At 44.7% G+C, this 10674-nt stretch overlaps 1 long non-coding RNA gene across 3 annotated transcripts; it reads left to right on the forward strand.

Annotated features, from left to right (window-relative positions):
* Positions 1 to 586: 586 nt before the first annotated feature.
* On the forward strand, positions 587 to 10408 carry LOC102247713. 3 transcript variants are annotated; one of them, XR_001361180.1, is made up of 4 exons: positions 587 to 829; positions 5016 to 5060; positions 6969 to 7066; positions 10301 to 10408. It is a non-coding gene; the product is annotated as an uncharacterized LOC102247713 (long non-coding RNA). The 3 variants fall into 3 exon arrangements; XR_313309.2 differs by lacking the exon at positions 5016 to 5060; XR_001361179.1 differs by lacking the exon at positions 587 to 829 and having other exon boundaries at positions 5002 to 5060.
* The last annotated feature ends 266 nt before the right edge of the window (positions 10409 to 10674 follow it).

Here is a 10674-nt window from a genome sequence, read left to right on the forward strand (position 1 = left end):
TTTCTTAATATGCTTTTTAAAATTGATTATAGAGAGAGAGGAAGGGAGATGGAGAGAGACATTGATCTGTCTGCATTTTAAAGAAAACAAGGCTTATCTCAGAGGGTGAGTTAGAAGGATTCAATGAGTTAAAACTTAACTCTTACTGGCAAGCAGTAAGGTACACATTAAAAGACATTCAACTCCCTCCCTCCCTCCCTCCCTCTTCCTTTCCTCCCTCCTTCCCTCCCTCCCTTTTCCCACCTAGAGCTAGCTCCACACAGATTCTTCAATTCTTCTTGTAAGGAGTTAGAACCCCTCCAAAGGCTTTATCAAACTGAGTGGGACTTGCCCGGTGTTTCACAGCCTTGGTCACTTCTCGGTGTCCGGCTCAGCGCTGAGCACACCCTGGGAGCCAGAGCAGCACATCTGGGCTGCACTTTTGGTGACGCGAATGTGGTCCCTGAAGCTCTTTCTCAGATGTTCCTGCTCTGGGCCCCTCAGATTGACCCATAAAACCCCAGGGCTCTTCTGAATGACTAAGGCAGTGGTCAGATTTGTTTTTCCTCCTGAGCCCAGTAAATGGCTTTTCAGTGTGTCTGTCCCAGGTGGCTCAGATGTCCAAGACCACGTGGCTGTGACTGAGACTACTGAAGCCGATGGAAGCTGGCTGGTGTTCCCATTGCAAACATCGCTCTCCCCTGGGAGCCGGGCCCAGGAATGCCTGCCACCCCAGCCATGCTGGGTTCCAGCAACTTGAATCGCAATTTCTTTGGATTCCACAGTAGCAGAATCCTGCCTTGGAAGTAACACTGGACAGACTATGGATTGGAGCGAATGTGATGGGCTGGTAAGCTTTCCCAGTGCCGAAGAATATTAAGAGCCTCTCCATTTGCTAGTCTCTTCTGAATGGGTCCCAGATGGAGCCCACGGCTCTGTCCTCTGAAGCGGCAGGGCAGGCGTTACCCTCAGGATTGGGTTACACTGAGCATCTGTCTCCCCAGGGTTGTGGGTGAAATCCTTTTCAACCTGGATTCTTACTGGTTGACAAGCTGTGCACCATCATCCCTGCCGGGTAGGATGGTGGGAGAAGAGCTCCCACCTCATCAAGGGCTCAGGTTAACTGGGGGTGATTGATTTTCCATAGCTCTGAGAAAGCCTACAAATCCTTTGGATAAACATGAGTTCCACAGTGAAAACAGTTTTCCCTTCCTCCGTTGAGGGCAGCAGACAGAGTAAATATTGACAAATGGACAGGTTTACTTTCTGAAGAGGCGGTGGCAGGTAAATGGTGCAGGGAGAAATGCTTGGGTTGAGTCGTTATCAGCAGAGGGAAAGGCATTCTCTGTGGTGAGGCCAGGGTTTTATGAGGCCGCGATGGCTACACTGGAAATTTGTAAGGCAGCAAAGCTGTCTGGGTCTTGAACCCCCCCTCCTCTTGCCCCACCCGTGGGATTTTGGTGTGGAAGGCCTGAGGGGGGGGCATCCATCGTGTATTTACAAAGCTCCCCAGTGGCTTTGATGTCAGCCAAGGCTGTGAGCCTCTATTAAGAGCAAAATATTTGAGCTTAGCATGACCCTTGATCCCAGCCATCTCCAAGTATTTTGTCCGGTCATGAGAGCTTGGGGACAGTGTGGACGATGCAGATATTACCTTAGCCTAAAGATTTCAAGATGCGTAACTTGGCCCTGGCCAGGTGGCTCAGTGGGTTGAAGCATCATCCTGTACACCAAAAGGTTGTGGGTTTGATTCCTGGTCAGGGCACATACCTAGGTTGCGAGTTAGATCCCTGGTTGGGGCCCAGATGGGAGGCAACCAATTGATGTTTCTCTCTCTCTCTCTCTCTCTCTCTTTCTCTCTCTCTCTCTCTCTCATTAAAAAATTAATAAACATATCATCCGGTGAGAATTTTTTTAAAAATGTGTAATTCGGACATTGCTAATGGAGAAAGCCTCATTAGGTACAAACACTGATGCCCAAGTTGACTTCCATGACCCTAATCCTGCCAGTCCCCACCCGATCCCCCTGGTCCCCTCATGAACCCGCCTTGCTTCACTGCCCTTCCTCACGGCATGCTAGGCTCCCTGCCCTGACAGCTTCTCCTTGGGCCCCTCCACCCAACTGTTCCCTCTGCCCCAGGGAACTTTCTGTATCCTGCTCTCCTGTGAGGTCTTCTCCGACCCCCACCCCTGAAGGTGCACCCCGTTATTCTCTCTCCTCACACTCTGCCGGTTTCCTTATTTATGAACATGGTTGTTTTTGTTTGTAGCCTCCCTCATCACACCGGAAGTTCTGTGAGAGCAGGGACATGGTTTATTTCCACAATTGTAGCCTCAGGGCCCAGCCAAGTTCCCAGTACGTAGTACCCGCTCAACACGGGTTTATCTGGGGACTGAATGAATCCATGCAGAGCTGCATGACCTCAACATCTGCCCTCAGAGGAGCCCTAGAGACCAGCGCCTGACGTTTTAAGAGTGGAAGCTACTTTTCTAAGAAAGACACAGGGACAGTCTGAAGAATGAGGCAGCCTTCCTTAGTAAATGGCTCTCAGCATCTCCGGCCTGTCCTTTTCCTGTTCACTCAGCTTTCTCCTACTTCACTCCGGCTCCCACTCCCCTCCCCTCATCTACACAGTGCTCTTGCTTCCTTTTGTAGGGAAAATCTCAGGCTGTTGGGAGAACCTCACTCAATGCTCTTTTCTTTTTCTCATTCCCATCAGACATGTCTTCATTTATGCCCATTTCTTCTGTACCCTACAGTCTCTCGGAGGGTAAGATGTCTGTGGTCAGGATGGGCACTGGGTCTAGACAGAGGGCTGGAGGATGCCTGGAGTCCTGGAAGGAGCTGGTAACCAAAGGGCTGGCTCCAAAATTTCCAGCTGCCTCAGTCTTCGGGATTGGCCTGCAAGAGGTTACCATGGACCATTTCTTTTCACTGAGTCCCTCCTCCACATGCGCTCACCACTAAGTCTCACAGAATAAAGATGAAATCATGTTCACATTTAAGGTCATTTAAGTCTGATTTTAGCACCTCTTCTCAACCCAACCCAATACACACACACACACACATGCACACACACACACACACACACACACACACACACACACCCCTGAATAGCAACAACAACAACAACAAAACCAAAGGGGGGAAAAGGGGAGAGTTCATGCTGTTGTTAGATTGATAAATTTTAAATATAATCCAATTTAAAGGAACACTTTATGGAAATGGCATTTAATTACCAAATCTTAGCACAGCAGCATGGGATGGCAGGGAAGACAAGAAGACAAGGAATTTGGAATGAAACCTGGTTTGTGTCCTGTCCCTGTTATTTACTAGATTTTGGTAAATCATTTAAACTTTGATTCTTAGTGGTATCATCTGAAAACTAGGAAAAACTCCTAATTTTTTGAGGGTTAGATAGTCTCTAAGAGAAAGTTTCTGGTAAGATCACAGGATAACATTAAGTAACATTTATTGAGTGCTTACTATAGCTAAATGCTTTGCCTTTATTAACTTCTTTAATCCTCACAACAGCCCTGGGGATGTTACTTTGCAGATGTGGAAACTGAGGCACAGACAGGTGGAGGACCCAGGACTGTGCACAGAGGCTGGACTATAACTGTCTCTCTGTCGGTAAAGGTTGCACTCCTTATGCTTAGTTAGTCAGGCTTCTTTTCCTGCATTGGAATAAGGGACGAGATGAAAGTAATATCACTTTAAATCCTTCAGCAAGAGACAGGCACGTGAAAGCAGAAGAGTCGGTTCTGAGATTGAAGAAGTCATGTTTTCCAAAACATTTTGTCATGAGAGAAGCAGGGAGTGTATTTCAAGGGTAGTCTGTCCTTTGTCATGTAAATGATCATTCCCCCTCTGCCAATGCAAAAACCCCCTTTGTTGAAATTTGACCTGTGAAAGGAGCTCCTACCTGTGTGGGGCAGCCCAAAGCACTTGTGTTTCCTTATCCTTTTGACACGTGATTGCTGGCGGTCTCTGGAACCCTCTGTACTCCTGGGCTACACCTGGAGGACGCCTTTCTCATCAGCAAGTGGTTAGAAGTTTAGACTTCCATGAGTCAGCATTTCCAAACATTTACAGCTCTGGATATTTCCATTCTTGCTTACTTCACTAGGTATTTGCTGCAAGTGTCTCCATCCAGCAATGACATTTTGATGTGTCCAACAGAGTTGGCTTCAGATTTGTGTTTCCTGTCTTAGCATAGTGTTTCCATTGCTCAGCGCTAACGGTGGCAGTGTGGAGGGTTTTAGCATCCAGATGACACCTCAGAGGAAGAATGTCTGCCTCCCCTTCCCGCTTCCAGTCACCAACACCTTTGACACTATCCCTCATCTGTTGTAATTCTAATGTAAGGCCTTCTCATTACAAAGGTTGGGAGTTAGTTATTTTATTCATTTCCTCATTTATCCATGAATTCATTCATCCATCTACCCATTATTCATCAACCATCTACCCAAGCATCCATAATCCATTTGTTCATTCATCCATGCATCCATCCATCCATCTGTCCCTCACCCATCGACCTACTTATCCATCTTCCATCTATCCATCCATCCATCATTCATTTACCTATTTATCCACTCAGCTCATGTCTCCCAGGGCCTCCATGTCACGTCTACCATCTTTTAGATTGTACTTGCTCATGTGTTATCTCCATGCTTCCCACACTTCACTTACCATCTGCACAAATTTTGCCACATTCACATATAACCTGTACTATTATCTGCTTAATATTTTTATTCAAATAACCTAACCTAAATTAATTTATTTAAAATAATATAAATGAATACATTAGATTCAAAATAAATGTATTTTGAAAATGTATTTCACATGAAAATGTATTTTTATATCACTGCTACATTACACATTTGATGTAAGTTGTACCTTTTCATAATTAAAATACTTATCTACAATGTATACCCATGCATTACCTAAAACCATCCAAGTTACCACATTGAGGAACTGAGTTATTTCATGTTTCTCCTATAAAGTTTGAAATTATTATGATCCCCATTTCCAGATGCAAATCCTCAAATGCAGTGATTCTTCGAAAGAGAAGCTGTTGGTAAGAGTTGGAAGATTGAAACCCAGGTCTCTTGGCTCACAGTCCAGCAATCCATGAGTGGAGACACATTCGAAGACTGTAAAGTTCATTGTTTTGGTTGCCACCAACATTTTTAAAAATATTAAATAGAATATAATAAAGTATAGACTATCTTAGAGTGTTATCATACTTAGTAAGGTTAAGTAAGGTTTTGTGATCATGATATCTAATGTATCTTACTGTGGGGGTTATGGTTTAACACAATTGAAAGCTACTTCTCTGCTTGGCCATCCTATTTGAAAACCGGCCTGCCTTGTTGGCACTGCTGACTGGCAAGGACAGTGGCACTGCAAAATTCCAGAGACTGCCATTTATATCATCTTCAACTGCCTGCTTTTACGAAGAAAATTTTATTGGAACACAGTCATACCCATCCATTTATGTATTGTCTATGGCTGCTCTCATGCCATACATGGTGTCCTGTATTTTATCTGAACCCCTGAACTATAATGGCCAAGTCGAATAGTTGCGACAGAAACCATATGGCTCACAAAGAGCCAAAAGATACTTATTACTTGGCCCTTTGCAGAAAAGTGCCTATCCCTAATCTGTACGAATGGTACCCTTTGGCATTGTGCAGTGCCCAGACTATGCAGTACTACCTGGTGGCACTGTGGTTGTCCTGTGGCCTCTTGGAAGTTGTGCTTTCTTTCAAGTGCTTATTCTTCCATTGCCTGGCAGTGTTTGCTTCTCTTCATGGCTCTGAACCAAGGCTGTGTAAACAGAGAGAGCTGAGTTTTCCCTCCTAGGAGCTTTCCTGCTAATCTCTCCCAGTACAGCCCTTTATCCCCGCTCCTGGCTGCCCCATCACCACCACCACTCTTCCTAAGCCTCTGGCCCCCTAGGACATATGAACAGAGGCCTTTGGACCCTTTCTGCAATAAACCCTGAGTGACACCCTTAAACTGGGGGATGGGGTTTGAGAATAATGTGAAAAACTGCTAAATTCTCCCAGTGCAAGGGGCCCAGCCCAGTTTTGGACAATGAATTATGGTCTCGGCCAAGATGTTCTCATTACAATCTCTGTTGACCTCCTTGGAGGAGTAAAAACTGTTGCCTGAAAACTAGGCAGCTTCTCAGCCTCCTCCTCCTCCAGGGCCCTGCCTTGCTCCATGGTGGTCTTAATCTGCACATCCCTTCTGTCCCTCTGTCCATCTGAGCCACTGCCTTATCCCAACTCTGGGAACATGAGCCTGGTCTGAGGCCTACACATGTGCAAGAACTAGAATGACAGAAGTGATAGCTCAGCTCTTTGCCATTTTATTTATAAAATATTTTTTTATTGATTTTTAGAAAGAGGAAGGGAGAGGGGGAGAGAGACACATCAATGTGAAAGCAAAACATCAATTGGCTGCCTCCTGTATGGCCCCTACTGAGAATTGAGCCCACAACCCAGACATGTGCCCTGACTGGGAATCAAACTGGCAACCCTTTGGTGCACAGGACGACACCCAATCAACTGAGCCACACCAAGCAGGGAATTCCTTGCCATTTAAATCTCCTTATTATTATTTTTCTATATATTATTAAGTTAAGATCATGCCTGAAATGATGCATTTGACTCAGGTGCCCACCAGCAGCTAGAATGGTCACGAAGAAAGTCAGAGTGGGCTTGGTGCCTGGACACTGTTTTTTTGAGGAATATTTGAGTGATTTGGGGTTTATGGAATATTTATGTTGGATGGAATATCTATTTATCATCATATATAGGTCCTTTACATTATATTTGAGACAAAGATTTTTTAAAAAAAAAAAGACCACTCAAAGTCTTAGTGAAAAAAAGTGGCTACATGGTGAACTTGGATGGGATGGTAGTTAGTCTTTCCATGTCTCCATGGCTAATAAGCTTTCTTTGTTTTCCTTTTCTAGCTTTATCATTGTTATCTTTGACACCATAGCCACCCTCAACATGATACGCCCTTCATAACTAACATTTATAGGGCAATCACTGTGGACCAGCCACTGGGGTAAGCACTTTACATATATTACCTTATTTAAACAGCACAACAACCTTATGAAGTGGAAACTGAGGCATTGAAAAGTTGAGTCACATAGCTAGAAATAGCAGGTTACAAATCTGTTTGATGTTTTGCCTTTGTGTGTGTGTGTGTCTACCGCTGGTCCTCTTGGGCTTAGAATATATCTGGCACATAGTAGGTGCTCAGTAATTATCTGTGGAGTGAATGAATGTATGACACCTAAGTTGGTGCTCTTGACCATTTTGCTGGTGCTCTTGACCATTTGGCTCACCATTAGAATTGTTTTTAGAGTTTTTCAGAATGCAAATGCTGCCGGCCCCCATGGAGATTCTGAGTTGAGGCCCAGGAATCTGATTTTTAATACACTTCCCAGATTCTGATGCAGCCAGCTCAGCCTGGGGCTGTAGACAAATTTGGCATCCACTACCACCACACTATACCACCTCATGAAAAAAAATTTCAGTGTTTTTAATACTTCTGCAGAATAAATAAAACCACAATTTGTGTTTCTCAATTTGTGTGGTTGAACTCATGTCCTTTTGACAGACCTTTCACATTTCAGAATGCTACAAATTGCTTTCTTTCTGAAATATTAGAGCATAACATCGGATCTTGGGAGGCAACTGGCCCTTCCCGGTGTTGCACCCAAAAGTCACATATGTTTCTTGTTCTCAGTCCAATTATCTTTCCACTAAAGAAATCAGCTTCCCTTGTTCATTCTAGAGGCGAAAGGACACAGAGAGTAATTCAAGTGCCTTTGATATGAGGAAGGGGACCTAGAATTGTTCTAGTTACCCCTAAGATAAACCTAAGATTGAGGCAGTCTTAAGTCTTATTTTGCCAGGAAAGTTCCAGTTTACCCCTATTGTCCTGGTGTAATTATTAACAGTGCCCCTATTTGGTCTCAAACATGAACCTGGGTTTGTACAATAAATAATATGGCCATCCTACCTAAGACTAGAAAGAAAAAAAACTATAAGAAAATAAATTTCTGTTCATTACAAGAAAGGAATCTCCATAAGACATAAAAAAATCCCCCAAGCCCCCCCCCCTAAATATGCAATCAGGCTGCCAAGTTAATGAATTTCCTGTTACTGGAGGTGTTAAAAAAGAAGAGACCTGGCTATTTGTGGAAGACGATGGAAAGAAAGTCAGGCGTCAGTGGATGACCTTAGAGATCCCTTCTGACTCAATGTCCCAAATTCCCAGGGGACAGCAGAATCTGTGGTGCCTGAGCTGTGGCAGGCGCATGTGTCATGCCCACACCCACATGGAAAGAAGTCAGGAACAGCGGGGCCTGTCCCTCTCACTCTTGAGTGGAAGGCCATCCCATGGTCAGCAAGCACAAGATGTTTTCCTAATACTGTAGACTTGGAGAAGGCTCAAGGTATTTAGGATTTGGCTCTTAACATCACACCCAAAGTCCTCTGCTGAGCAGGCTGTGCAAATCCTCAGGGTGTGAGTGCACTAGGATGGCCTTCCTTTCCTGGGAACCAGAGCCACATCTGCTCGCATCTGTCCTTGTGAAAAGTGCGTATAGTTTAGGCCATCCTCTGCTCCCCAACCCTCCTGCCCCCAGGTCACTGGGCAAATGTCCATTTGACCTTTGGTGGAGTTTGACCCCCTGTTCACACTGAGTATCTCAGAGCTGTGCAAAGTGTTAGGGAGTTTTCCAACATTCTTCAAGGGAGTTATCACTTTCAGCCCTGCCCTACTTCCTATTCCCTTACATAGTTAGAAACTAAGACAGCGGCCTTTGTGAATTTCCCCAAGATCACACAGTGCATGGGCGGCAGGACCAGGGATCCAAACTCGAGATATCCCAGGAGAAAGCTGACTGCAGTGTCACACATCTTTCCAAGGGGATCCAGAGGGTGGGAGCAAACTGTGCAAATGCCCAGACTGGGACACTTTTGTTGTTGTTGAAAGTCACAGTTTATCCTGCTGTAATCAGATTAAGAGGAAAACGAAGAACCCACTGGTAGCAGGAAGAAGCAGGAGTCCTCTAGGATTTGGCATTTGATGAGATAGATATTCCGTCACTGTGCATTTCCATTGTTTTTTCATAGCAGAACATACCGCAGGGATTTAAGAACACCCATGCCTGATGCCAGGTTACCTGATGTTCTATAACTGCATTGCTAGAAGGGTTGTTATTGCCACAGGAGTTGGCTGTGCCCCAGAAAAATGGGGTGCTGGTCTGTTCCTGCACATCTTTATCCTGATCTTCACCTCAAGAAGGGCACTGCCATGTTTCTAGTCCAAGGTTCTTGGTTTGGTGGACAACATCCTGCTTAATACAACTTTGTCCTTACAGCTGTTGTTACAGAGATATGATGACTGATTTTGGCCAAGGAGCTAGCATTAAAGGGACAAGTAGTCAATTTGTGATATCAGGATGATTTATAAGTTTCCTCCATGTTGGAAATAAAGGGGGCGAATCCAACTGTTCAGTGGAGACACACTCTCCCCACAGTCACCTTACCTCCACATCAGCACCCCAGCAACCCTCACTTCTCGCCCCTGACTGCGGCTTGGGGGCCACTTTTTGTGATGGGAATATACAAGAATGTCTGTATGTCTTAGAAATCAATAAGAAAAGATCAGGAACCCCTAATTTAAAATAAATGGGCAGAAGACACAAATGGGAAACTGAAGAGAAAGCCTAAAAGGTGACGAGGGCCTCCAAGACATGACCTCTAGTTGCTTCTTTATCCTTATCTTCTCGATGCTTGCTGTGTTTTCTAGTAACATGAAACTGCTTGTAGTTTTCTGCACATATCACATCCTGTTTGCACCTCTGTGCCTAAGCTCATGCAATTCTAGAATGATCATCTTCTTTTTTAGAATAACGTTCTCAATTAAAAAGAAAAAATGAGTCTGGCTAATTCTTAGCTAGCCTTGAGGATCTAGCTCTGGTATCTTCTCCTCCAAAGGCTTTTTTGAGCCAATCAGGGGCCACTGCTGGGCTTGAGGGGGGTGAGGGTGGTACAGCCAGTTTGGTGTGGGTAAGATGAATACCCCCCAAAAATGCATTTAAAATATTATCAAGAAGAAGGGAAGCCTGGATCTTTAATAGCCAAAACAGCAAATAGCCAATACTCTTGGTTTACAGATGGCTACACTCCTCTGGTTTCTTCCCAAATCCTTATGTGCATTTCTGTAGTCATGAAGACTGTTTTATATTATAAATATTCATTTCTCTATCTTTCTCCCCTTTAGAGAATGAGTGCCTTGAGGGTAGGGCCCATGCACCCTCAGCCCCTAACACAGATACTGACATTCGGTAAAAGCACATCAAATGCATCAATCAACATAATTGACCGAGGAATGCTTCCTTCTCACTTAATGGAAAAATCGATTTCCATAGCAGCGGGAATAGAATCCCTGCTAGAGGCCAGAAGTCCATCTGTCTCTATAAATTCCAATTCCGATGCCCAGGATTTCCATCCAACAGATGCTTTTTGCATTGTGCAACACCAAGGCATGTGGGCTGCCTGAATTCACGTGTTTGCTCCATCCTTCATCACCCCATTTCCTGGGAAGAAGCAAGAGCCTTGGGGGACCTGTGCGAGCTGCACATGTTTTCCGTTTCA

The sequence above is a fragment of the Myotis brandtii genome, unplaced genomic scaffold (genome assembly GCF_000412655.1).
Source record: "Myotis brandtii unplaced genomic scaffold, ASM41265v1 scaffold155, whole genome shotgun sequence".
Classification (NCBI taxonomy): domain Eukaryota; kingdom Metazoa; phylum Chordata; class Mammalia; order Chiroptera; family Vespertilionidae; genus Myotis; species Myotis brandtii.